General features: G+C 42.9%; 1 protein-coding gene across 2 annotated transcripts in view; it reads right to left on the bottom strand.

The window, feature by feature from the left end:
* Positions 1 to 22,110, bottom strand: part of cdh11 (cadherin 11, type 2, OB-cadherin (osteoblast)) — a 140,513-nt gene extending 118,403 nt beyond the window's left edge. Inside the window, exon 1 of one of the 2 annotated variants that reach the window (XM_033643795.2) lies at positions 21,599 to 22,110. The gene's annotated coding sequence lies outside the window, so the exon portion shown is untranslated. The remainder of the gene's footprint in view (positions 1 to 21,598) is intronic. The other variant, XM_078176349.1, reaches the window with a different exon arrangement.
* Positions 22,111 to 24,337: the final 2,227 nt, after the last annotated feature.

Below are 24,337 nucleotides of genomic sequence, written 5' to 3'. Positions count from 1 at the left end.
TTGTAAAACATACGGCGGCATACGAGTACACATTTCAAAGACAGAGCAACAAAAGAATAATTTCTCCTCCAAAAGATAGAACAATATGTTACTGACGAAACATCATGAATTATTCAGAGCCTCCTTAAGAGTGAAAACACGCGGAAAATACACTTGTTAAGAGATTTGAAAAAATAAATAAAAAATACTAAAGGGACAAAATACATTTCTTTACATTTAAATAACACAAAAGGTCTGATGAAAAATAGAAGAAAAAAGATTATTTACTAGAAAACAATGAATAATTTAAAGCCTAAGGTAGAAAATATGTTTCTGTTTGGGTTATATGTTGTTTACAGCTTTTTCTATGGACATCTGACACTCTTTTCCCATACTCATGTGCTGGCTTGGTTTGGTTTGACTCGGCACGTCCGGCCAGCACAGCAGGGAGCTGCATTTCCATTACAACAGGGCTACCCACTTGAAGGTGTGATGGTTTGTCCTCAAGTGATCCATGACTAAAAAGTCTCCCATTATTTTGTTGCAAGTGTTTTTGCTTCCTCTTTTTTAATCACGCAGCAGGGCAGGTAAAAGACGTTTACCTGTTGGAGGTGAGCTGTTTGCAGAGGCGCAGTAAGAGTTTGTTGTCTGCAGCTCTTCATCAACATCTCACTGTGGCTGTTTCTGCTTTGACTCTTCCTCCTTGCATTATTAGTTGACTTGTTGAGGGGGTTAGCCACGGCAGTCTGCAAGACATTACCACAACCTGCTTGGAAGCAGGCAGGCGCGCTTTTGGCCGTACCCCGGTGCAGCTCGGCATGGTAAAACTGACAAACACGAATTGGCGCAGCTTGGTTTGAGAAAAGGGGTATGAGAGTCCCGATGAGGACGATTTACATGTCAGAAGGAAAATATATTTGATGTCACAGCGGTCACATGGGTGTGTTCAAGAAATGTTACATGCCTTCCATAAAGAGCGCAGATCAAAAATCCTCCTGATGATTACATGACTCACTGGCCTTGGAGAAAAACGTAAATCAATCAAAAACAAATCCCTCCTCTGACTCCCTCCCTCCTCGTCCTGCTCTCCCCCCTTCCCCCATCTGTCCTCCTCCACCCTCTTTCCATCCACCTCTCCCAATCATTTTTTTTTTCCATCTCCATCCCTTCTCTTCCTCAAACCTTCGATCCCTCTCTCTGTATCCATCCAGGCGTATATAAGTTAGTGTGGCAGGCCTGGTTGGTATCTTTGTGCATCACTGCTTTAGACTAACAAACCCCCACCCAGTACCCTCCTTTCTCTCTCTCTCTCTCTCTCTCTCTCTCTCTCTCACTCACACACATACACACACACACACACACACACACACTTAAAGACACAATTTCTAAAGGCCGAAGAACTTTTTGAGAGTCATGCCAGATGTTCCAAGCTTTATATTCATACAACAACATCCTCTCCTCCTCTTTTTTTCCTTCCCTGTCTCCGTTTGCTGCTATTTTGTCCCGTTTCCTCCTTTCCCTCACTCATCTGGCCTTCTATTCAGTTTTTTCTACTTTTTATAGAACCTCTTCTCCCTCTTTCGTCCTTGTATTCATCTTTTATTGCTTTTAAAACCTCCTCATTTATTCCTCTTTCATTTTGTCTCCATTGTACTCTTTGTGTCACTTGCATCCTCCACTTTTCTCCCCCTTCCTTAATTTGTTTGGATGTTTGTACACCACCCTTCTTTTTCCCTCTCCCTCTTCTTCCCAGTTCCTCCTCTCTTTCCCGTCCTCCCCCATCCCTTTACTGTCAGTGTAGCTCTGCATTCTGTACAGTCCATTCACTGGCGGCTCAATCAGCTCCAAACATTAAAAGGAACAGTCGAAGGCACATTCGTTCTCAATTATTTCCTAATAGTCTGGATATGACAGATGTGCCAAAGTTTTTTAACATCCACATCCTTCCTTTTCCACTCTATTCCATGTCTTCCCCCTCGTGCTATTCCATAAATCTATCATTCATTCTCATTCTGTGGGACTTTCTTGATTTAAATTACTTAAGACTCCTTTCTTTCATGCTTTAATTTGATGGTGTGTTTCTTTATTAACCATCTGCATCCCTATCCCCCTCCTTTTTTCTCATTTCCTCTCCTTTCTTTTGCATCTTTTCTTGCTTTCCCTCCCCTCCAAAGTACCCCCACATCCTCCTCCTCCCTCCTCCTTCCCTCCCTCCCTCCCTGTCATTCTCTCTAGAGGCCTATTGATTCGCCACTGGGGCTCTCGTAGCTGTCAGAAGGAGATGGGATCCTCTGATGTCTCCAACCATGATAAACAAATTCTATGTCCCCCACAAAACTCTTTGGGAGACAAAGCACACACCCACATATACTTAAATGGAAAACAGATGGGAGACAGGGAGAGATGATCAGGAGAGAGTGATGGAGGAAGAGAGAGGGGGAACTGATTTGCACACCTATTCATTTTTAACGTCTCCTGGGGTTGCGAGCGGAGGCTTTATTATGGCAGCAGACTTTATTTATCTCTCCGCATCTCTTTCTTTTTTTCTATTTTTGCCCCCCAAATGCCTTTTTACCTCTCCCGCTCCCATCGAACCATCTTTTCTTTTTGCATTTTCTTTTCCTGGAGCTACATTTTTCATACTATTTTAGTCATTTCTTCACAGTGACTTCATAAAGGGCAATATTGCATATTGTCTCAGCACATCTTTCTTATATTTCCTTTCATCCCCCCATCCATTCAGAAACCCATCAGATCTCCACTCATTAGTGTCCCCTTCATTTTTAAGTTCCAACCATCCCTCATCCATCCTCAATGTCCATTCTGCATCCTCAAGACTTCCTTTCTCCATCTCTTTATCCATCTATCCGGCCAACTTGTTCCTCAGTCTACCCAGTCTCCCCTCCCTGCCAGCATCCACCCGTCTGTCTGTCCCAACCTCCCTCCATTCATCCAAGTATTGATCAAACTGTCCAGTGATATGTCACTGTGATTGACAGCTACTAATTGGCTTAATCCCACCCCCGGGGGCTCGTAGCTTTCTGGCTGATCTGGATACAGCTGTCTCATTGTCCAACAGCTGACACCATGACCCTCGGGAGCCACGGAGGGACACAGAGAGAAGAGATAGTGAGATGGAGAGAGGGAGATGCATTCATTTTTAAGACACAACTTTTATCTTTGTTGGAATAACATATTCCTGATGGTCACATTTAAGTAGAAAGGCATGATTTCAACAAGTTGAAGATAGTTTTAACCCTTTGAACTCAGCAATGGAAATGGTCCGCCAGTGCCTACGTTAGTATTTTTGTTTGTTGTGATGTCATTTCTTGGAGTATCCTCGAATGCTTCATATCCCTAAAATCTGTACAGCCTAAGCTTAAAGGTTATGTGTGTCAATAAACCATAATAAGTGAGAAAAGTACTGAAAATGTGTCCTTAAAAAATATTGTGAATAAAAAATATGATCAGATTTTACAAAATGAAGTTAGATTAATCGTCCATTCCTAATCGTCCATTCCTGTGGTTTGGCACCACACTTAAAAAAGCGTAATGACATCATCACAAGCACAATGTGATGACACAGAGGACAGAAGCTTTGTACTGCAAAAAGAATTAGAGCTACAGCTATCATGGTTTTTATTTTAGATCCATACAGGGATATGGAAACAACGATCTACCTTGGCCATTATTGGAAATACGAGTGTAATCAAGGTGAAGTACCTTGTTTGCACCACACATAAGGTGAGGTAATGTGAGGTCAAGGTCTGATAAAAAGGAAGACAGAGGTCTTAGCTTTCTGCTGCGAAAAGAACGAATGCTGTAACCATTATGGTTCTTTCTTTAGATCGATTTGAACAGGATCATGGAAACAGTGATCTCCTGCAGGCGTCCACGGGAGATCCATTTTCAAAGAGTTAATACATCTTGGTCAATAAATCATGAAGCTGTTGTTAGTGTTCCATGCTAACACTTGCAGAGAACAACATCAAGAGCTGGAGGAAGTTAGTTTCCAAAGGAACTTTGAACATTTTTGCTTCTACACAGTATTTTTGATGTTAATTTCATGTAGTATGAAGTCAAAACAGTCTGTGTTTGCCTTTAAACATGGCAGCCAACTACTAAAATGAAGGGGGGGGGGGGATAGAGTGAGTAGAGAGGTATGTCAGAGTTGGAGAGACTGAGCTTGATGGAGACCTCTGTACCTTTGGCAGCAGGTTTTCATCAAGTGCTCTGACAGACGGATCTGGCTCAAAGGTCAGCGCTTCCTCAACTGCAATATATGTGCATCAACAACCACGTGTCCAGTCAAAGTGTCCTTGAGCGAGACAGTGAGTCGCTTAGGTTGAGATGGAAAGGAGTGGAGGAGGAAGAGAGAAGGAGGGAGACGGTCGCCCAAGAGATGACAGAAGCAGCCCTAAGCAGACCCAGATTAGCTTTGCTCTATTGAGGAGGCAAGGGGCAGAACACAAGGTCTTAGTGGATGCCACTAAGCCTTTAAAGACCTCCCTTCAGCCTGGGATGTACACCCCCCCCCACCCCATCTCATTTATCCAGTAACTGACACACACCGTTTACATTCACATTAGCCCATGGAGACCTTAGTGGCCGAACATTAAGGCTCGCAGTCAGGTCATGATCTGCTCACCTAGACGTCATTAGTGGTTTTATGGCTCCAAAGCAGTTTTTATTCAGAATGATAAAGTGCAATGATGGGTTTGATTTCAAAGCAGTATGTGCATCATCAAACGCTTTATTCCTTTGAAAGTCAAGACTGCGGGACCACTAATAACTTCATAAATACTTAATAGTTCTTCTCTCATGTCAGCTGTTCAGTGTTGGACATCTTATCATGGAATGGACTATAAAATTAGGAACGAGAAGATAAAGAAAAAAAGGGACAGAAATAGATAAAAGCCTTGTTTTGTGGTTGTACAAGGAACAAGCATATGTTCAGCAATATGATTGGATCCTCGATTGATTTGACCTTTGATCCTGTCGCTGACACACCAAGTACACAGCTTCATATAATGCTCGCTTGACAGGCTTCACTTCAACATGGTATTGATCCGTATGGGACATGTGTATTTGAAGCAAATGTCTCGACAACTTTTGACACAACAAGTTCAGTTTCATGAGTTGTACCAGAAAAGTGGTGAGAAACTTATCTTGAGCTAAACTGATACACAGAGATGAATGGCTTCCAGTGAGTTGATGGGAACAGGGGGTTGAAGTAAGAGGGAGGAACTGATCAGCAATGTTGCGGATCATTACACCTGCCATGCATGTGTAATGATCCTGATTACTGCTCTGAATCGTCCTCTCCCACCCCTCACCCGCAACCCCCCCCCCCCCCCCCCCGGACAAACACTCCACTCAATGACAAACTGGAGGACACAAGGGTCATTGTGCCAAAACCTCCTCCCCTGCAAAACGATACCCTCTCCTCACTGCCTCCATTCTCCTTTCCCCCTCATCCCGCTCCGAACCAATGCACGGACGTGCTGGATACTTGATAATAACCCCCCTCTTCCTCCACCGCATGGCTGTTGAAGCCAGATCCCCTCCTTTCTTTCTCCAGGTTGACACAGAGGGCCCTTTGTTGTCCTGAGCTGCAATCACATACCTCAGTAAGCCTCCGTTGTTCTCAAACTTTCCTCGAACCAAAGACCCTCATATGAATCACATATCTTGACAAAGGTCCCCAAACTGATGCAAAAACAGTGTTTGCGCCCTTATTTTTATTTTTTTTTAGATTTCATAGGGCCTAATGCTTAAGAGTTAGCAGTAAAACACATTTTGATATATCAAAATAGCAACCTGTTAAATGGCTTAAAACAATTTATTCTTTATTATACCATGAGCTGCACTGCATCCTTGAGGATCCCAAAACCTTTACATGAATATATGCAAGGCCAAAGAAAAAAAGGGGGGAAAAAGACATTGAAGCTTCAGCTTGCAGTTGAGAGTTAATATTTCAGACCTGAGTTCTCAACAACAGCAGCAGCACTGTGCGGTAAAATGTCCTTAGGAGAGCGAACCTGTCCCTCTCCACTCTGTAAGTAGCTGGGAATAAGTGCAGCAGACATATACTGTGTCTGAAGGATAAACACAAAATGGAAACCCTCACAAATGAGAGGAGTTTTCTCGCCTCCAAATGTCACAGCGAGATATTTTCTTTGATATATTTCTTTTCATGGGGAGAGTGAAACCTGATGACACGCAGCTCTTATTGCTCTAATCTGCTCTTAAAGATCAGTGTGTTGCCTTGTTGAATAAAATATTAGCATTCTCTGTGAATAAAACATCAGGACGATTTTCTCATATGAAAAAGGTCAAAACAACTGTCTAGACAAGCGGTGATGTATTTACCTGCGTGCACACACACACAATCCACACACCTTTGTACGACTATAACAGTAAATTTGTAAGGACTTTGCTCACTTCACAAACTCCTAATCCACACTCGATCCTTCTGCGCCAAACTTAAACTCAACCTGATGCTTCATCTAACTTAAAAACACCTTGTCTGATCTTTGGAGTAAATTCCACATCTTTGTCTGGTTCTGAAAACATCTGGTTCTCATGAAGATAAGAACACAAGGCGAGATGCTCGATTAAAGTTACACACACACACACACACACACACGCACACACAGAGCCCAGGGTGAAGTTGCACATCTCACCTTTAGGTGACGCGTATACATGCAGACAGACCGCCTGAAACGACTTTTATTTGTCGCCGTGGTGATGCTCATGCTCAGGTGCACGGGCATGTGTGCACAAACACACAGACTACACACTGACCTTGCGTGGTCAGCTTTAGCACCAGTGTGTGACAACACATGCACGGGCACATTGGAGTGACATGTGCATACACACACACACACACACACACACACACACACACACACACACTGACCTTGTTTGTTCAACCTTGCCAGCAGAAAATAAACAGTGTTGATGGCACTTGCTTTCATAACATCACAATGAAAGTAAACATGGTGGCGACAAATTTGATGTCACCTCACATAAACACTGAAAACACATACGATGTATGAAAATGGCTCAAAGCAACTTGACTAGATTTAAAAATAACTCTCACTAGACTCTCTGCATGCATTTCTAATGAATTGTAATGACAGCCACTGCCATATTATAGTTCATTAACAGCATAGACATGTAGAGCATGGTAAAGAATGCAGTGCCTTGAACAAGTGTTCACTACCCATGGTGTTTTTCCTATTTTGCTGCATTACAATCATTTGGTGAAGTGAAATGAAAGGGGAAAACAAACAAACAAAGAAAACAATAATAAAAAAAAATGTTTTATAAATACTGGAAAATAAATTAAAAAATGACAACAACTTGGGTCCTTTCAGAACAGGTATATATATATATATATATATATATATATATATATATATATATATATATATATATATATACATATATATATATATATATATATATATATATATTTACACAGATCACTCAGAATGTTGGACTTTATTTAATTTCCTTCGCTTTTGCTGGAGATGCCCCCTCTCTCATGCACCTCTCTTTTGTGGGGTCCCCCAAGGGTCAAATCTGAGTCCCCTTCTATTTACAATATCAGGCTGTTTTCACAAATGTTTAGTATGTTTTCTGACAAAAAGCACCCAAATTCATACATATCCCACATATTTTTGCAATTCTGCAATTAAGTGACCAATGCGCTGACGGCGGTGAACAAGGAAGCAGTCCGGAGCACTTGTAAGGTGGCAGGTTGAGGTTGTGGATGGGTCACAAAAAAAACTGACTTTCGCCCAGGACTGTCCCCTGGAGAAAGAAAGTAGTTCCGACATGAAACTACTTACAACATAGCTTATATTATATCGAGTAACTGGGTCTAAAAAACTTAATTAGTAACAGTGATGTGGCTTTAGATTTGTTTATTTCGTCTTTGTCAACAGTTCCTTCTCTGTTTTGCTTTGAGATGCGTACTCCTCTCATGCACCTCTCTCTTGTGTGGCGTCCCCCAGGGGTCACATCTGGGTCCCCTCCTATTTACTATATCAGGCTGTTCTCACAAATTCTCTGTATGTTTTCCTATGAAAAGCAATGGTCCCCAAATACATACATATCCCATGTATTTTGAAAGGCTATAATCATGTGACCCATGTGCCGATGGCAGTAAACAATGAAGCAGTTAGAGCACTTGTAAGGAGGCAGGTTAGAGTGGTGGATGGGTCACAAATAAACAGACTTTTGCCTGAGACTTCTCGCCCATTTGAACTTTGAGTCATTTTAATGTATGTCCTCACCATGTTTCTTTTCCTAGAACTAACCATAGTAACTTTTAATGCCTATACTTGACCTCTACAACTTAAATTATGTAACCATAAGGATGTAACATCATTCACGGGGCGTTGAATTGGTATCACCAGGTCTTTTTTAGGGGCTTCATAGCAAAGGGGTTGAATACATTTGCATGCACCACTTTTCAGTCTATTTTTTTAACATTTAACAACAAATATTTAATTTAAAAATCACCAATTTTGACTGTTTTGTGCAGGCACATCACAAAAACAAGGTTGTAATGCAGTGAAATAGGAAAAACCCTTTTGCACGGCACTGTATCTGATGATAAGCACTCTACAGCAGGCATGGATTTGTTAGTGTTATCCAGAATCACAAAAAATACTGTCACAGTTGAGTGAAGGTGTTAAGGTGTTACTCATATTCACACCTGCTAAAATACAAAAAGATTGGCACTACATCTTTCACCACTCGCTCACATACTCGAGGTTTAAAGGGCAGAATCAACTGTTTTCAAAATCCTTCCCTTTGAATTTCAGCCTTTGATTATATTTCATGTGTCGATTAAAAGCTGAGTGAAGAAAAAGTGTCAGTGTCAAGATCTGCCTTGTATTCCACTTCTCTGTATTTAAAGCTGGGGCCTTCTTTTAGGAAATAACAATTAGCCGGTCCTGAAGGAGGCTGTATCTGTCGTTCACCGCTTCTGCTTTCACTGAAAAGGTCAACGCTGTCACAGCTGCAACTGAAACCTAAAGAGACGGTGGAAGCGGGAGATAAAGACGGACAGAGAATGAGAAATTGAGACGATTCTGAAGAAGTGACACGGAAAAGATAGAGGGGAGAGATATACCAAGTAAAACTTACAGGACGGATCAAAAGGAAGAAGAAAGAGGCTGCTTTAAATGCGTGCTGCTCTATAAGTCTCTGAGTCATGGTCAAGGATTAAGGCACAGAGCCGGCAAAGAGTCAATCCGTCCGCATGGAAAAAGTGAAATTAATACTGTTCAATGAAGAAGCAGCAGTCACATTCAATCATATTACACCATTACAAGTGTCACGGTCAATGAAGCATGGCTACAGAGGGAGACGGAAAAGCATCAGAGGGACAGAAAGAGGAGGACAGATGCTGAAAGGGAGCGTGGGAGTTAGTGAGAGTGATAGCAGGGAGAGCGATGGGACAGCAGAAAAATACAGAAACACATATATACACGGAGAGAGATGGAGGGAGGCGAACGGAGAGAAGTTATTATGGTAAAGAGGTCAACCTTGCAGTAATGCTCTGTCTTGTAGAAAAGAAAACATGCCTTTTGTGTGTGAGCTATGTGTGTGTGTGTGTGTTTGTCAGAGTGCACTGTTATCTCGATTTCTCTCCCCGTGTATGTGCATGATTCATCATCTGCCACTACACCATCACATCATAAAGTGCGCACTCTTGTTTGTGTGTTTAGTGGAGAACTACGACAGCAGTTGCTTATATAATCTCAAGGCCTCTTCTGTGGTCACAGAGAGTGCAAAGGTACACAGAAGACAATGAGGCGACATTGTCTTTCAGAGCACACCGTCCAATCTGCAGAGCTGAATTAGTGTTTGGAGAGTGGCTCGTTAGTAAATACACTTATTATGTGATGAGAAAATAGATGATTCTGGTACCTGTCTGATGCTTAATTTAGCAAACATCATATTAAATGATAGTGCCATAAAGTAGCTATTAGTAACTACGCCATGCTGTGTATTTATGACTAAAACTCAACTGAATAAATGATTTAGTATATCTGTCATAAAGTCAGGTTTATTTTTGGATTTTTTTTTACATGAGTAACTATGTTCTGTCTATTGACAGCAGAGCAAAACTTAATTTATACAGTTTATTTCATTCAAGGTGGCAGGCGCAGAACAAAGCCAGCAGCCAACCTCAACAGTGAATAAAATCTGTTGAAACGAAGAGTAAAATCTTTCTGAAATATTAATTAAGTTGAAAAATAAACCAATAAAAGATACAAAGACACGGGAGCCAGCGCAGATAAAAAAAATGTTGAAATTAAATAAAATAATAGTACTAAAAGTAGACCACTAAAAGAGGATAATACACATGGATAAAAATAAATAACAGAACTAGAAACAGAATAAAATACGGTAAATAAAAGATGGTAACACACAGTAAACAACACAACAAGATAAAATGACAGATAAACCGATGAACCAGTAAAAGTAAAGACACATCTGAGTTAAAACCAACAATAAATGGATAAATAAACAATAAAATAAAATCAATGCATGGCTAAAAAGGAATGTCTTTAATTTAACTAACAGATAATCTTGTTGGGGCATTACTGATCTCATCAGGGAACATGTTCCAGCGGCTTGGAGCATAAACGCTAAAGGCACCTTCACCTGTATTCGTCGGGACTTGGGGAATAACCAGTCAACCTGTTCCTGATGACCTTTAGGGGTCGAGCCGGCACATAGCTCACAAGCATATCAGAGGGATATCGGGGTGCCTGACCACCACGTAAAGCCCTAAAAACAAGCAATGAAATTTTATTTGGAATTTTAACAACCCACTCTGCAGAGAAAAGTGGGCTTTGAACGTTTCTGCAAACCAACAATTTGTTTAATTTCCAAGTAGTGATGTCGTGGAGACTTTGAAACTTTACACTGGAACAACACTGTGGTTAATGTGTGGTTAGGTTTAGGCACAAGACCACTTGGTTGTGGGTAGGACAAGATCATGTTTTGGCTTAAAATACCCAGTTTTGGGGGACATAATTCCGCTGGAAAAGCAGTGAAATCGACAACTTTATGTGCTACTTTCGAGCAGGAAACGGAGCGATGGCTTAGTACACGACAACCACTTTTGTGGCACTATGCCTGCTGGAAACACAACAGCAATTCATGACAAAACAGCCATGTTTGGTGCCTAAAATGCGCAGGAAGGAAATGCAGCTGTTTAAATCACAATTGATTTTGTTGTATATTGGTTTTAAACAGTGGTCTAGAGTTTGGCAGATGTTTTGCCCAGGTGTCACGCCGTCCACCATCCCCTCCACCTCCTGATGACAAAGTCAGATCATATACAACATCCCTTTAGAAACGTCTATAAGACACATATGAAATGTGCAAATGCAGAGTATTTATGGTTTGCAGAAACACACAGTGCCAACATTTTCTTCCAGAAACTGTGCTGGGGATAAATGCAGACGAGAGAGGGGAGATGAAGATGAGCGAGGCATACTGAAGAGGACGGGCGGAAGAAAGATGAAGAAAGAGGACGGGAGGGGAGATAAGAAGAGAGGATAGGCGAGGGAGGAAATAGGAGAGAAGGAAGGAGGGAGAGGACGAGATGGGAAAGGATGAGAACTACTCGATAAGTCCCAGCGTGATCAAAGCATTACTTTGACATCAAGAGCAGGCCTCGCCAGCATGCTGAGTGGTTAATGCTAGAAATGCACATACACACTCTGAAACATTGGAATATGTGTGACTAAGAAGTCTCTTCTCATATCCATCCAAGTGATGCACACAGAAAGATAGACTGCATTTCTAAAAACAGTTTCCTCCCCACGGTTTGGTCTCATAACTGGACAAAAACATGAATTGTGATCGTCTCCATCCCGTGAAATTCATTTGCTTTCAACACAGGTGAATCATGGGTAAAAATCCCATTACTTCACACCCACTCCTACTATACCATGATCTACTTCTCTCAGTCGGACTGTCATAACAAGCTCTGTACACCGGCAGGGAGGACAAACAAACTGTTCTCCGTCTTGAAAAATTGGTTGCCGTGACTCAGTGTTTGTGACATTTCTCAAAAATAATCCCACCACTAAAATTATTTTACAGGTAAATCAGTCCACATGTTATTGCCATAACTCTTGTGCCTCCTTGGAAGCACTACAGGAAACACTGAAGGCTTTTCTCTGCAGCAAACACTGTAGGAAATATTCAAGAACGCCTCTCTCACAATGGGAAGCTAAAGATGCAAAATAAATAATGTAGTGAGAACACAAAGCAGAGATGGTAAGCATGGAGATTAGGCCATTTGTTTCCAGAGAGAAAGTTTTTACAAACAGGCGCCAGGGCCCCTCCTCTCACCATGACATCGGACACCACACATCATAGCAATTTGTCGTGCGTTCTGCCCTCAAGCTGTATGTTAGTGTTCATTATGCAGCTATTCCTGTCCTCAGTGCTCCGCGTCACTCAATTTAATTTCTCACTTTCTTGTTAGTCGACACTGTGGAGAAACAAAGGGAATACATACAGGCATGACGAATGTTCATGAGCAGACGGAGGTCACACTCGAATGTTTTCTTTTGAGCCGACAGGACTCCATTTTAAAAAATTTAAACTATCTATCAGTGTGTTTGTCTGCTTGTCTCCTCATCCACCCCGATGATGCACAGTCCTCTGTCTAACCCTGCTCATAATCAGATCAGCTCCATGCAGCATTTGCTCTTTTGGCTAAACACTGAGGCTGATACACACCTGTTTGGAGCCGATCTATCAGCCACCAGCACGGAGAGAACGCACACACACTCACACACATATGCAGTATGAATGCATGCATGTATAGACACTATGCAAACAGAAAGACACACACACACACACACACACACACTATAACTTGAGGCTATAGCGGTCTGTCCATAGAGTTCACCTTTACGAATGTGTTCCATCAGCAAAATTAACTCAGTACAATTAACATAACCATGTTAATTATGGTAATCAACAACACACCGCCTGGAAAGACACACACTTAATTGTGGGTGTGTGTGGGTGTGTGTGGGTGTGTGTGTGTGAGAGAGATACACATACTGGCAAGCTTAGTGGAGAGAAAGGAAGAAGGATGAAGGTAATCGAGAGAAAAAGAAAAAGCAGACATAAGAGGTGAGATGATGGACAGAAAATACAGTTTTAAAAATGATAATTAATAATATAAGGGTTGCCACTGTCATGGAAAAGTCATGGAATTTCACAATCACATTTTCCAGGGTTGAAAAAGTCTTGGAATAAGTCAAATGCATTGCAAGTTTTGGGGAAGTCATTGAATATTGTTTTGTATAATGACATTGATAAAATAATCATCTATGGACAACCTTTGCTCTGTAGCTGTCGACTTAATCTAGCTCTAATGTGAGACAACGTGTTGGTTACCATCATGTATGTTTCGTCATTTTCTCCCTTTGGTGTGTCGCTCCTGTCCTAAATGTGTGCTAGCTGAAATTACGTCTGAATCTGATACGTTTGGAAAAACGCCAGGTCTTTGAGAAGTCATGGAAAAGTTTTGAAATATTCTCCATGGAAATGTGTTGGAATCCTTTAGTTTGTTCATGTCATTCATCAAAGAGCAATTTGAGGACATCACTTTGAGTTCTCGGAAGTTGTGATGGACATTTTTGCTGTTGCAATGGTTTAAAAAAAGTGTCCCAAGAGATTAATCAATAATGAAATGAATCTTTGGTTGCAGAGAAAAAAAGGGGGAGAGCATGAGAGGAGTAAGACAGTAGAAAGACAGACAGTTATGAATGACCGCTTCACTGGTGGATCCAAAGGGGAGAAAAAAAAACACTGTTAATTATTATCCTGAATAATGAGAAGCAAACGACTCATTAAATCTCTCCTTGACCTGCACGCGGAAACCAGCCTCTGTTTCCTCCTTCCTTTCTTTCTCACTGACTCGACTGCAGAGAATCTGTCAAACCAGAAGCCTTTCAGCTGTGAATTATTAATTGGCATTAAAACAAAAGCCCCCCAAAATCACTGACCCCAGTGCTGGAGCACGTTTGTATCAAACTGATGGAATAAAAAAATTAAAAAGCTCCTGAATTTCATATGTGAGATGAACTTTGTTGTTGACCTTCATAACATATCCCTCCGCTCTCTCTCTCTCTCTCCTTCACTGTGTGTCGGTGTCTCTCCCTGCTGAATTCTGTCTAGCGAAGCAAAAAGGAATAAAATATGCAGTTAAAATTGGTCGTAAAAAAAAACAACCTTGCTTTTCTTTCTCTCATGTGACCGGCGTCATGAGACCACAAACCACCTGACTGCACCTAACGACTGTCACAGAAAACAAATTACACTGGATTACACAGATATGCTCTCTCTCTCTCTCTCACACTCACACACGAGCAAAAATCGACACAATATATACACCTGCAAAAATCACATTTGCTTCTACACACAGGCACGTGGAAGAGATAGCTTAGTCACACATATACAACCACGAGGTGCTCTGGTCAATATGGCTCTCTATCTGATGTAATCAATTCTCATTCTGGTCGGATCAATATCCCCGTCAACGCCGTATTCCGATCATCAATAGCGAGATCGATGAAATCGCTCGTTAATCCTGAATTAACATCGATCTGGGCTCCACCGTTATCACAATTACACCACAGCCTCATCATGTGGCAGTAAATCCACACAGCCTTGTTCTGCACGAGCTGCGCTCCCTCACGTCCCGTAGGAAAGGTCACACTAACTGAAGAGCAATATTCAGCTGCTCCTGGAGAACAACTGGCAAAGCTCCAACATTAAAAGCCAATGCGTCTCTGCTGCAGCTCCAGGCGTTATGTTCTGAGGATGAGAGGCGATAAAAAGTAAATCAGTTTTAAAAGTCGACATTTAATTGATGCTGGAGTGTTTCTGTGCCGCCACGCTTCTCTCTTTTTTTGTGTTTAATTGCTCTAAGTGGTGTCCTTGTTGTTTTCTGGTATTATTTGTGGCGATGTTTCCTGTCTCCAACTCCTTCTGTGCATCCATCCAGCTCATGCTTGTGCTACTTAAAATGACTTCAGTGTGACTTTCCTCATCAAATAATGAGAGCACGGGACGTATTCATGAATTACGCTGTCACTCGTTTGTTTCTGTGCCCGAGACTGAAAAGCATTTTCCAGCTTACTGACTTTAGCTTGATGTTTAATTTTATTCATGTTCTCTGTCCTTTCCAGGGTTACAGGGGCTGGATTGAATCCCAGCATGCAGTATGTTTAAAGCAGGGGAAGAAAACACAGATAGATTATTCTCTCATTTCAAAGGGACAGTTCACCCCAAATCAAAAATACTTAGTTTCCTGCTTACCTGTAGTGCTGTTTATCAACCTGGATGGTTTTCAGAGTGATTTGCCGAGTGTTCAAACTCAACTTTATTGTCCTCGGTATTGAAAACGCAGTGAAATGCTTGTGCTCAGCGGCACTCTGCACCTTACACAAGGGGCACACATCCTGAGACAACCTAAAGAAGCTGTTACTGAGACAGTGCTGTGCGGTTTAATGCTTCTGTAATGTTTGCTTTTTTTTAGATGAAAGGAGCAAGAGCTGAGCTTGAACGAGGCGGCTGGCATCCTTAATGATGATTATTTTTTCCTTCAATTTCATTTAGGAACTATTTTCTTTCTACCCAACTACACCTGCCAACTGCATCACTGCACAGAAGGAAGTGTGCATCTATTGCTAGCTCACCTAGCACCACTGAGCTAGCCAACCTTACAGCTCAGCTGAGGCAGCTGCCATGCTCATGCTACTGTTGTGGCCGGGGAAAAGAGGCCAAATTTACATGCCAATTTTGCAACGAGAGCTCGAAGTGTAATCATTAGCATCTGCTAACATTTAGCAATGTCATGCTGATCAGTGCGTCACTTCAGGCTGCATTTCTATTGGTTGGTTAGTAGACATAGGTAGGGCTGTGCGATATGATGATATATATCATGTGACGAGAGAAAAATGTCTGTCGTTTAATATTTTGCTCTATCGTTTATTTTTTTGTGTTATCTTTTTTACAGCAATATTTTTCGTCATTTGGAGTCTGTCCATCTTTTGCACGGATCTCATTGATAAATTACTCTTCTTGGCTTTTTAATTTGCAAAGCTTTTACAGCACTTACAGTAACATAATGAGTTTATATAACTCCGCAGTCTGTCTCTGCTGCGCTGGCTCAGACCCGCAGCGCTGAGAAAGAGCAGACACCAAATCAGGTTTTATTCATTGGATTAAAATGTGCTATATCGTGATATGTATCGTTATCGGGATATGAAATGACCTATATTGTGATATGAGATTTTGGTCATATCGCCCAGCCCCAGACGTAGGTGGTAACAGCAGTCACCAGTGAGATGGTCATCCCAAATTTCTGACAGAATTTTATCCCAGGCTGTCTTTGATCACAGACTGTGATAACAGCCATCCTTGAGCCTTTCTCATTGTGTGACATAGGACCACCATTTTAGAGCCAGTACCAAAGATATCACTACGTTTATTTCATCTTTTGTCTGGGACAGCCCAGCCCAACTTGTACCTGCTTTTTTTTCTTGATTTATTATTGTTTTTGTTGTAAAGCATTTTATAACTGTGTTTTGAAAGGTGATATACAGATGAAATGATTATGATTTCTGGAAAGAGACATTGCAGCTGAGTTTTTCTGGTATGTTTTTTGTGCGCTTTGAGAACCACATGCTGAGTGACATCTGATTTAAATTGGAGAGAAGGTAGACATCTCTATGACCGATATCTCTGACTCACAGCAACTCACACCAAAACTATCTCAACTGATAAACAGCACTACGAATAAGAGGGACTGAAGATGACTTAAAATGTCCACCAGGAGACAAAACTTGGACAATGAGACACTCTTTAAAGGCCAGGAATAGCAATAATGGGCCGACTTGTCTGGATGTGTGGGTAATTGAGTTTCTCTAGTTCATGTACTTTCATGTTGCTGGACTGCAGAGCTTTGGCGGACTAACTGAAACCACATGACCACAAGAAAAAGAAACATACAAAGCCCACGCTTAAAGGCCTCGGAAACTAAACCCGGGACATTATTCTGCCAGGAAACTGTGTCAACAACAGCGAACCACCTGTGCTTTCAGTCCTGCTCACGTGCACCCATACCCAGGAAACCAACCCCCCCTCCACCCTCTGCTCAACATACTCCCTCGTTAAATGCAAACAAATCAGCCACTGTCTTTTTTTTTTTCTTTTTCCTCCTGAGAGAAAGTAAAGAGATTAGAGGTCGAACACACTAATTACTGCCTCTGTCATTTAATCTGGTTGAGGCCGGAGTTATAATCCCATCACACTGCCACAGGAAATTATAAATCAGTGTACCATCTACCTGACCTCCCGGTATCTTGAACAGGGAGGGAGAGGAGGACAGGAAGTGAGGAGCTGAGGGAGACGTCACTGCAGGAAGGGGTTGAGACGGATATAAAAAAGAAAGTGAAGAGCTGGGGTTTAACCAGTCGTCTGTTTTCTGACTTTGCTTTCTGTCGAACTCACGGACTGAGGGACCGGCCGGGGAAAGCAAAACAAAACTGAGCTGATTCCCTCAGCGCCCCCCCTCTCTCTCCTTCACTGCTGCTCCCCCTCTCTCCCCCTCTCTCTGGGAGGTAATGTGAATCTGAAGGTAACAGAAGCCAGTCACGGTGGACATGCTTATCCAGACAGACTAGACTTTTGTGTGTGTGTGTGTGTGTGTGTGTGTGTGTGTGTGTTTGGGGTGTGCAGATTGAATCCTGCATCCCTGGGGAGCCTAACTACCTCTCCATCTCTCTGACTGGCCCTCTCAGAGAAAAGGAGGGAGTGCTGGAAAAACAGAGAGAAAGAGATTTGGAAAGAATTAGAAAGAAAGAGAGGAAAAAAGAGAAGAGAGAGCAGAGCGGCCGTCGCTGCAGCAAAGCCCAACAGCTCCCTCTGTCGTCACCGAGAGAAGGTCCGCTCTCATTCATTCCCATCTTTCTATCTCCTCTTTGAATTCTGTCTCCTCATCTTCAACATCTCCCTCTTTCTCTCTCTCTTTCTCTCCAGCCTCTCTTCTTTTTCTCCCTTCTTTCACAGTTTCAAAGACACAAGTTTACAATGCCACGATTCATGAGAATGGAGCAGCTGGCGCCTAATTAAATATAAATACAACGATTATAGTGTAATAAATTAATCCCTCTATCTCGCTGCCTCCCTGGTGAGCTACGTCAGTAGTGTTTGCACTCAGTTGCCTTTAAACTCTTTCCAGTCGGCGAGGCTTTTTTCTTTTCTTTAAAATTTAGTCTTGCAAATTTGAGGAATGTGGAAAAATCAACACAACTTTGACCGTGACATCTTTGTAGCTCACAGCCAGCCAGAATCAGATTTAGAAGATAATTTGCAAATGATTCATCTGCAAAGTCAGAAAATAGTCCCTTTGCTCGAAGATGAAACAACGAGGAAAAGAGAATAAGGACTGTAACTCAAATCAAGATGAAGCTGTTAACCTCACCAGGGCTTTTATAAAAGGATATGTTTACTCCGTACTATTGTGCTCTTACTGTACTCCCCACAAACAATGTAATCAGAGTGTGCAGCTTAACTTGCTCTGGCCTAGTTGTGTCTTTTCAGGTGTTGCTGGAGGGAGGTACCTTCACAGGTTTAATTTTATCTCTACAAACTAGAAGCTGCAGATGTTCATTGCCAGGTCCTGAAAGCACTTAGATGAATGCAACAAATCTGACGACATGTCTGTGTCACTTTCTGTGCCATTTCTTGGCTGAACATCAGTGAAATATCTGATACCTCACCCACACCGCTTTCATCTGTCATCCAAGCCAGGTTTCTGTATACCGCTCACCCTAAATAGCACAAAGATGTACCGGCACAAGGGGATTCTGTGTTTCTGTCCTGCTTTTAAAGTATACAATCGCTTTCCCAGACACAAAACCGCACTTTTGTGGGAACTGGAAAAGGAGCCGTGAGATGTTCACTCCCGAGAAAAACTGAGTGAAGACAAGTAGTGTCTGGCTGCAGGTCTCGTTTCAGCTCAGACGGCAGTGGCTCTCAAAGAGTGAGACAAAATACAGTGCGGATAGAAGTCACGCTGTCCTCCTCTTCTCCCCCGCCTCCTCTTCATATTCTGATAGGAGTCATGCTCTTTTTTTTTTTCATCTGGGCTCTGCTCCTCCGATCGCCTGCCCGGCTGTCTCTCCCCTTGTTTCCTCTCTCTTGCTGTTCCTCTCTCCTCTATCCAAACTGAAATACTGTCGCGAGAAGAATTAATTAGTGAATTAAGCAAACATCCTAAAGCACAAATTGGCCAATACTGTGGTGCTTTTTACAGAAGCCCTTCAGTGGAGCCACAGTGAGGAGGCTCTGATGTTAAGCCCAGTCGCAGAGCGAATACAAGAAGCAGCAATTCAACACAAGTAAAATTAGGGACATTCTTTTCTTGTGATGTGTCTTCTGAATGGCCACTGAACCACAAAGTAAACTCAGAGAACCAAAGAAAAGGGGGAATTCTGTGTTTCTTCTCGACAGTGTCGACCGGTCTGTAGGCTAATTAACAAAATGCAGGGGGCGAAAATAAACAGCACAGCGCTGTCTGAAACCACATAATAAGGAGATGTGGAGGAAAACCACAACAACACTGTTGCAACACTGGAAACAAGAGAGGAGTCAAAAAAAAGCTTTTTGCCTGTGAGACTGGAGCAAAGCCTCAACAAGCTGGAGCCAGCACCTCTGAGGGGTCGCTCTCTGTGCATATCTCTCTCTATTGTTGACTGCAGACTTTTTTTAAGGCACTGCAAGAAACAGCCCTGCAAACCAGCCTGGTGAGAACCCCCTGTCGAATAAAATACAACATGATTTTCTCAATGGCTCCCACAAGACTGAACAGAGACAGGGGTGAGGAGTGGGAGAAAGAAGGAGGGGATGAAATGCAAAAGAAGGAGAGAGGTAGGGGAGACATTTCATAGCGCAACAGTGTGGGAGACAGAAGGAGAGAGAGGTGGAGAGTGAGAGGGAGAGAGATTATTGCCTGCTTGAGAGCAGCAATCTTGAGCTGTGCCATGAATACCAAAGACTGTACAGCCCTACAGTCAACGCCTCTCTCCCTCTCCTCTCTCTGCTCCCCCCTTGAAAACGCAGTGGAATTGCAGCTGCCCAAATTATACACCGATATCTCATTTACTCTTCATTGAAAACGACTCAACAGCAGCTCAGCACTCCATGCAGCCATAATTATTCATATCAGACCGGCACTCACACTCAAACCAGCAGTGGATTCAGTAGATGTATGTGCAACAATTAAAGAAATGATCTAATGTGACCCAACGGGGACGATAAGCCAAACGCACGGACCTAATTGAGTGCAGAAGGAGCCTGAATGACCCTTGGGGCAAGTGATCTGTATGCAATTTTTATGCAATTTCACCAGAGCTGGCGCACACGGAAAGGGCAAGGACGCAGCTCTGGCTGAAGTATTCAAACGGACTGAATACTAAATGGTGTGGAGTCTTTAGGGATTCACGTTTCAAGATCTTAATTCCACAAACGATAATGAGCCCTGCGAAGAGATGTCCACCAGAGAACAGCTGCGAAATAAAAGAAAAAGGATGAAGTTGATGATTTAAACTGTAAAATTGTCTTTATACTGAGCGGGAGATGGAAGTGAGAGATGGGCCTTTATGAATCAATTCAAATACATCTATCACTCCAAAAAAAAAGTAATGACTGTTCATCTCTTGAATTATTGAAGCGCATCCCATTCGTTATGAATGATGCGATCTGACCGTGAAACACACACACACACACACACACACGCTGAGCCTGTGTTGACGGTGAGCCAAAGAAAAGTTGTGCGTCGCCGTTACGCGGAGGCGCCGGGAGGCACCGAAGACAAGGATAGAGAGCCTACACCGAGATTAGCCTCTATACGTGGCCAGACACACTCGCATGTACACACACTGTCGGACGCGCACACAACTGCACAAACCCAGACGCGCACGCACACACCAAAACGAGCGCAAAAAAATGCAGACACACACCGATACACACTGCGCTGGATATGTGAGAGGGGGGAAAATGCAGCCTATGTTGTGTGAAAACCGCACAAATCCAACCGTCATCCTGTGGCCCCGAGGACCCGAAGAAAGTCTGCACTGTCACAGCCAGCAGCGCCACAAATCCACCCAAGTCCTCATATTTTACCATCGCTAATGCGCAAAGGCTCTGTGGGGTTCTCTTAGCTTACTCCGTATTTGCTCAAACATAAGGACATCTGACACCCTCTCACAGTGACCTTTTTATATCTGTAATGTCTGTGTGACAGCCCTGTGTGTGGATTAATCCAGAGTCGAACCAGAATCTCCCCAGCATCCCGGGAACCGAGACATTTCCCTTCGCTCTCTCTCGCCTGTTTTACGCTCATTAAAAGCCTCTGCAGAGAGAGACGCGCGGACACTGAGGGGGGAGAGAGGCAGAGGGGCAGACCGGGGGAGAAAAGAGATGAATGGGACTGTGTTGAGGTAACAACGGCAAAAATCCCAGTCCGTTTAAGTCAAGCGGTCCTTACCTTGGAAGTGAGAGACTCCGTGCGCAGCCCGTCTCTCCAAGGAAATTCCCCCAATACATACAAGCCAGCCGAAAACGATCACTTCTCTCAGCAAGTATTGCTTCTTGTATCAGATGTCCAACACATCCACTGATTGAAAACCCAGTTTTTTCTGTTTGTGTGCGCTTGGAGAAGAGGTGGGAGAAAAAACCCAAAATGTTCTGTTTTTTTATCCGCTGGAGCGCAGAGGCAAAAACCAACCAAATGGGTTCAAAGATGAATAATAATAATAATAATAATAATAATAATAATAATAATAATAATAATAAAAGATAAGAGCAGTAGTGCGTCTGGATTAAGGTTCCGAGATTGAAGTGATGAAGAGGAGTGGTGATGGTGGTGTGTGTCGGGAGAGGAAAGAAGGGAAATCACCGTAGCATCCCTCCCCTCCTTCGAGTATCAAATCCGGTACCGTCAGCGCCGTTTATCCGTCCTCCCTCCAAGAGCCTCGGAAGCGGTGTGAGGGAAAGTGAACAGGAGCGCAGCAGCAGCAGCAGCAGCAGCAGCGAGCGAGAGAGAGAGAGGGAGGGTGAGGGAGAAAGAGAGGGAGGGAGGGAGAGAGAGATGTCGCTGCCGATGGAGGGCGTTGGAAACTAGAGTAATCCTCTCTCTCCTCTCACTTTCTCCTCTCTGTGTATTCAGTCCTGTAATCATATGATGTTTTGTTATTAAGACGATATTTAAACACCGTGTCATGGGATTGTGGGAAGAAGTGGCAGCACCATATATAAAATAATTGAATGCAATAAGCTCCCAGATGGTCCCCTTTCGACTTTCAGGGATCTGAATCTCCAAAATTGATTTTAAAGTATGTTTCTGAGGGTCTGCACAAAGAGCACCTGTGCTGAGTGAGATGTGTTGCACATGATGCACACATGTTTAGATCACATCATGTTACTGTGATTGTGCCACTGCTCACAGCTCCAGATCAGAATCCAGACTGAGAGGCTGCAGCAGAAGGAGCCCTGCAGGAGGGGGGGCCTGAATGCAACAGTTGCTTTGTCCTGATTGGCTGATCGCAGCGTCCAACCACCACCAGAGCAGATTTAGAATCTCGCAGGCAGCCAATGAGAGGAGAGGAGGGGAGTGCGGAGGGCGGGCCGGCTGTGGAAGACCCTTCTGTCCGAGAGACGATTGGCTGAATAAAAGTCCCATTTAAAATGTCTCCTAGCCAATGAAAAAACAGGAGGAATAAACTCCTGGAAAGAAGAAAATCTCATCGTCATGTCAGTCAGGTGAAACTGATGGTTTATGACTCTCTCCATCTATGTCTTGTAGGAGTGTTCAGCAAAGCAACACTTGTTATTACTCTCCGTGGAATCTTCTGGGTCAGAATTCGAGTGCCTAAATTTATCTTTGCAGATCTGTGGCAGAGACATTTAAAGCTTTCATGTGGATTACGTGGATTATGTAGATATATTCCAGATTTTCACAGAAAAATACCCAGATTTCTCCAAACGAGCAGATCAGATTAAAGCCACTCTGACGTCCAAGAGTTGTGGCGTTTGCTGCTGCCAGAAGACAGTGCTCGCCACAGTGAGCTGCTCCTCTTTTGGCGAGCAGAGCTCAGAAAATGCTCCCATAAAATTAAGAGGGTAACAGGAGTTAAAAGCAAATCAACTGCTGATTATCCACCAGAGTCTCTTACAGTATCAGTTAAGTGACGATAAGTGTTTGCTGTGTGCTGCAGATGGAACTTCTGTCGCCTTTTGTTGCTGTTTCCATTTAAAATAGATAAAAAAAATCCTTTAAAAGTCCAGAATTTTACTGACAGAGAATTTCCAATATTTTTATCTTTATTGGAAGACTTTGATTTATGTGCGTTCCACACAGAGGGAGTTCAGTTTGGTGTTTTAGCTGACGTATCACAAAAACTGAAGGCTGGAGCAAACAGCCTGTTTTGTCAAGTGTGTATCGATGATAACGTGATATGATTATATTTTATACACTCTAAAAAATGATTCATGGGGGATTCATTGGGGTTGAAAATAAATCTAGCCAGGGCCCCCAGTCTCTCAATCGACCACATCTCCTTGTCAGTCGATGTTGAGAAAATCCTGCTTTTGGTGCACCAACCTGTGCGAAGGCTTGACGTGGCCCACCTGTCTGACAAACACATGTCACGTCCCAGCTCTCGGACAGTCTGAGCAAAATCAACCAAAGCTTCCTACACCAGTTCACCCCATACCAACGTCTGATGTGGCCCCTGAAGTTGTGTGACATCACTTCAACAACAGCTCTGAAGATAGACTCAAAAGCCAACAATGGTTGGGCCATTACGGAAGTCTTTCCAACATGGCACTGTCCGGGAGAAGCATCCTGCAGCTTCCACTGACGTCCATTAGCTTGGGCTATGAAGGCGAGGCTTGTGTTGGAGCTGAGAGACTCACCTGACCTGTCTGTCCAAGATGCCAGGACACAAGTGGAATGCAACACAGACTGGAGACCATGCCATCAGTTGTCTGAAGCACTAGGAAATTGTTGGACAGCTTCAGCCAGGCAGGGCTGGTTCTGGACAGGGAACGACACGTGGCGCGTGAGACCGGGTTACTCCTAACCTAAATATTTCAGTTCAAACTGGCTATGTTTACATGCATGCTAATATTTCAACATTATACAATAATATATAATTATTATATAATAAACAATGATGGATATCTGGATATTCCAAATTAGGCATTTTTCTGAATTTAGCACTTT

The sequence above is a fragment of the Epinephelus lanceolatus genome, chromosome 17 (assembly GCF_041903045.1).
Source record: "Epinephelus lanceolatus isolate andai-2023 chromosome 17, ASM4190304v1, whole genome shotgun sequence".
NCBI classification, from domain to species: Eukaryota; Metazoa; Chordata; class Actinopteri; order Perciformes; family Serranidae; genus Epinephelus; species Epinephelus lanceolatus.
This window is presented reverse-complemented; position numbering and strand designations above follow the sequence as displayed.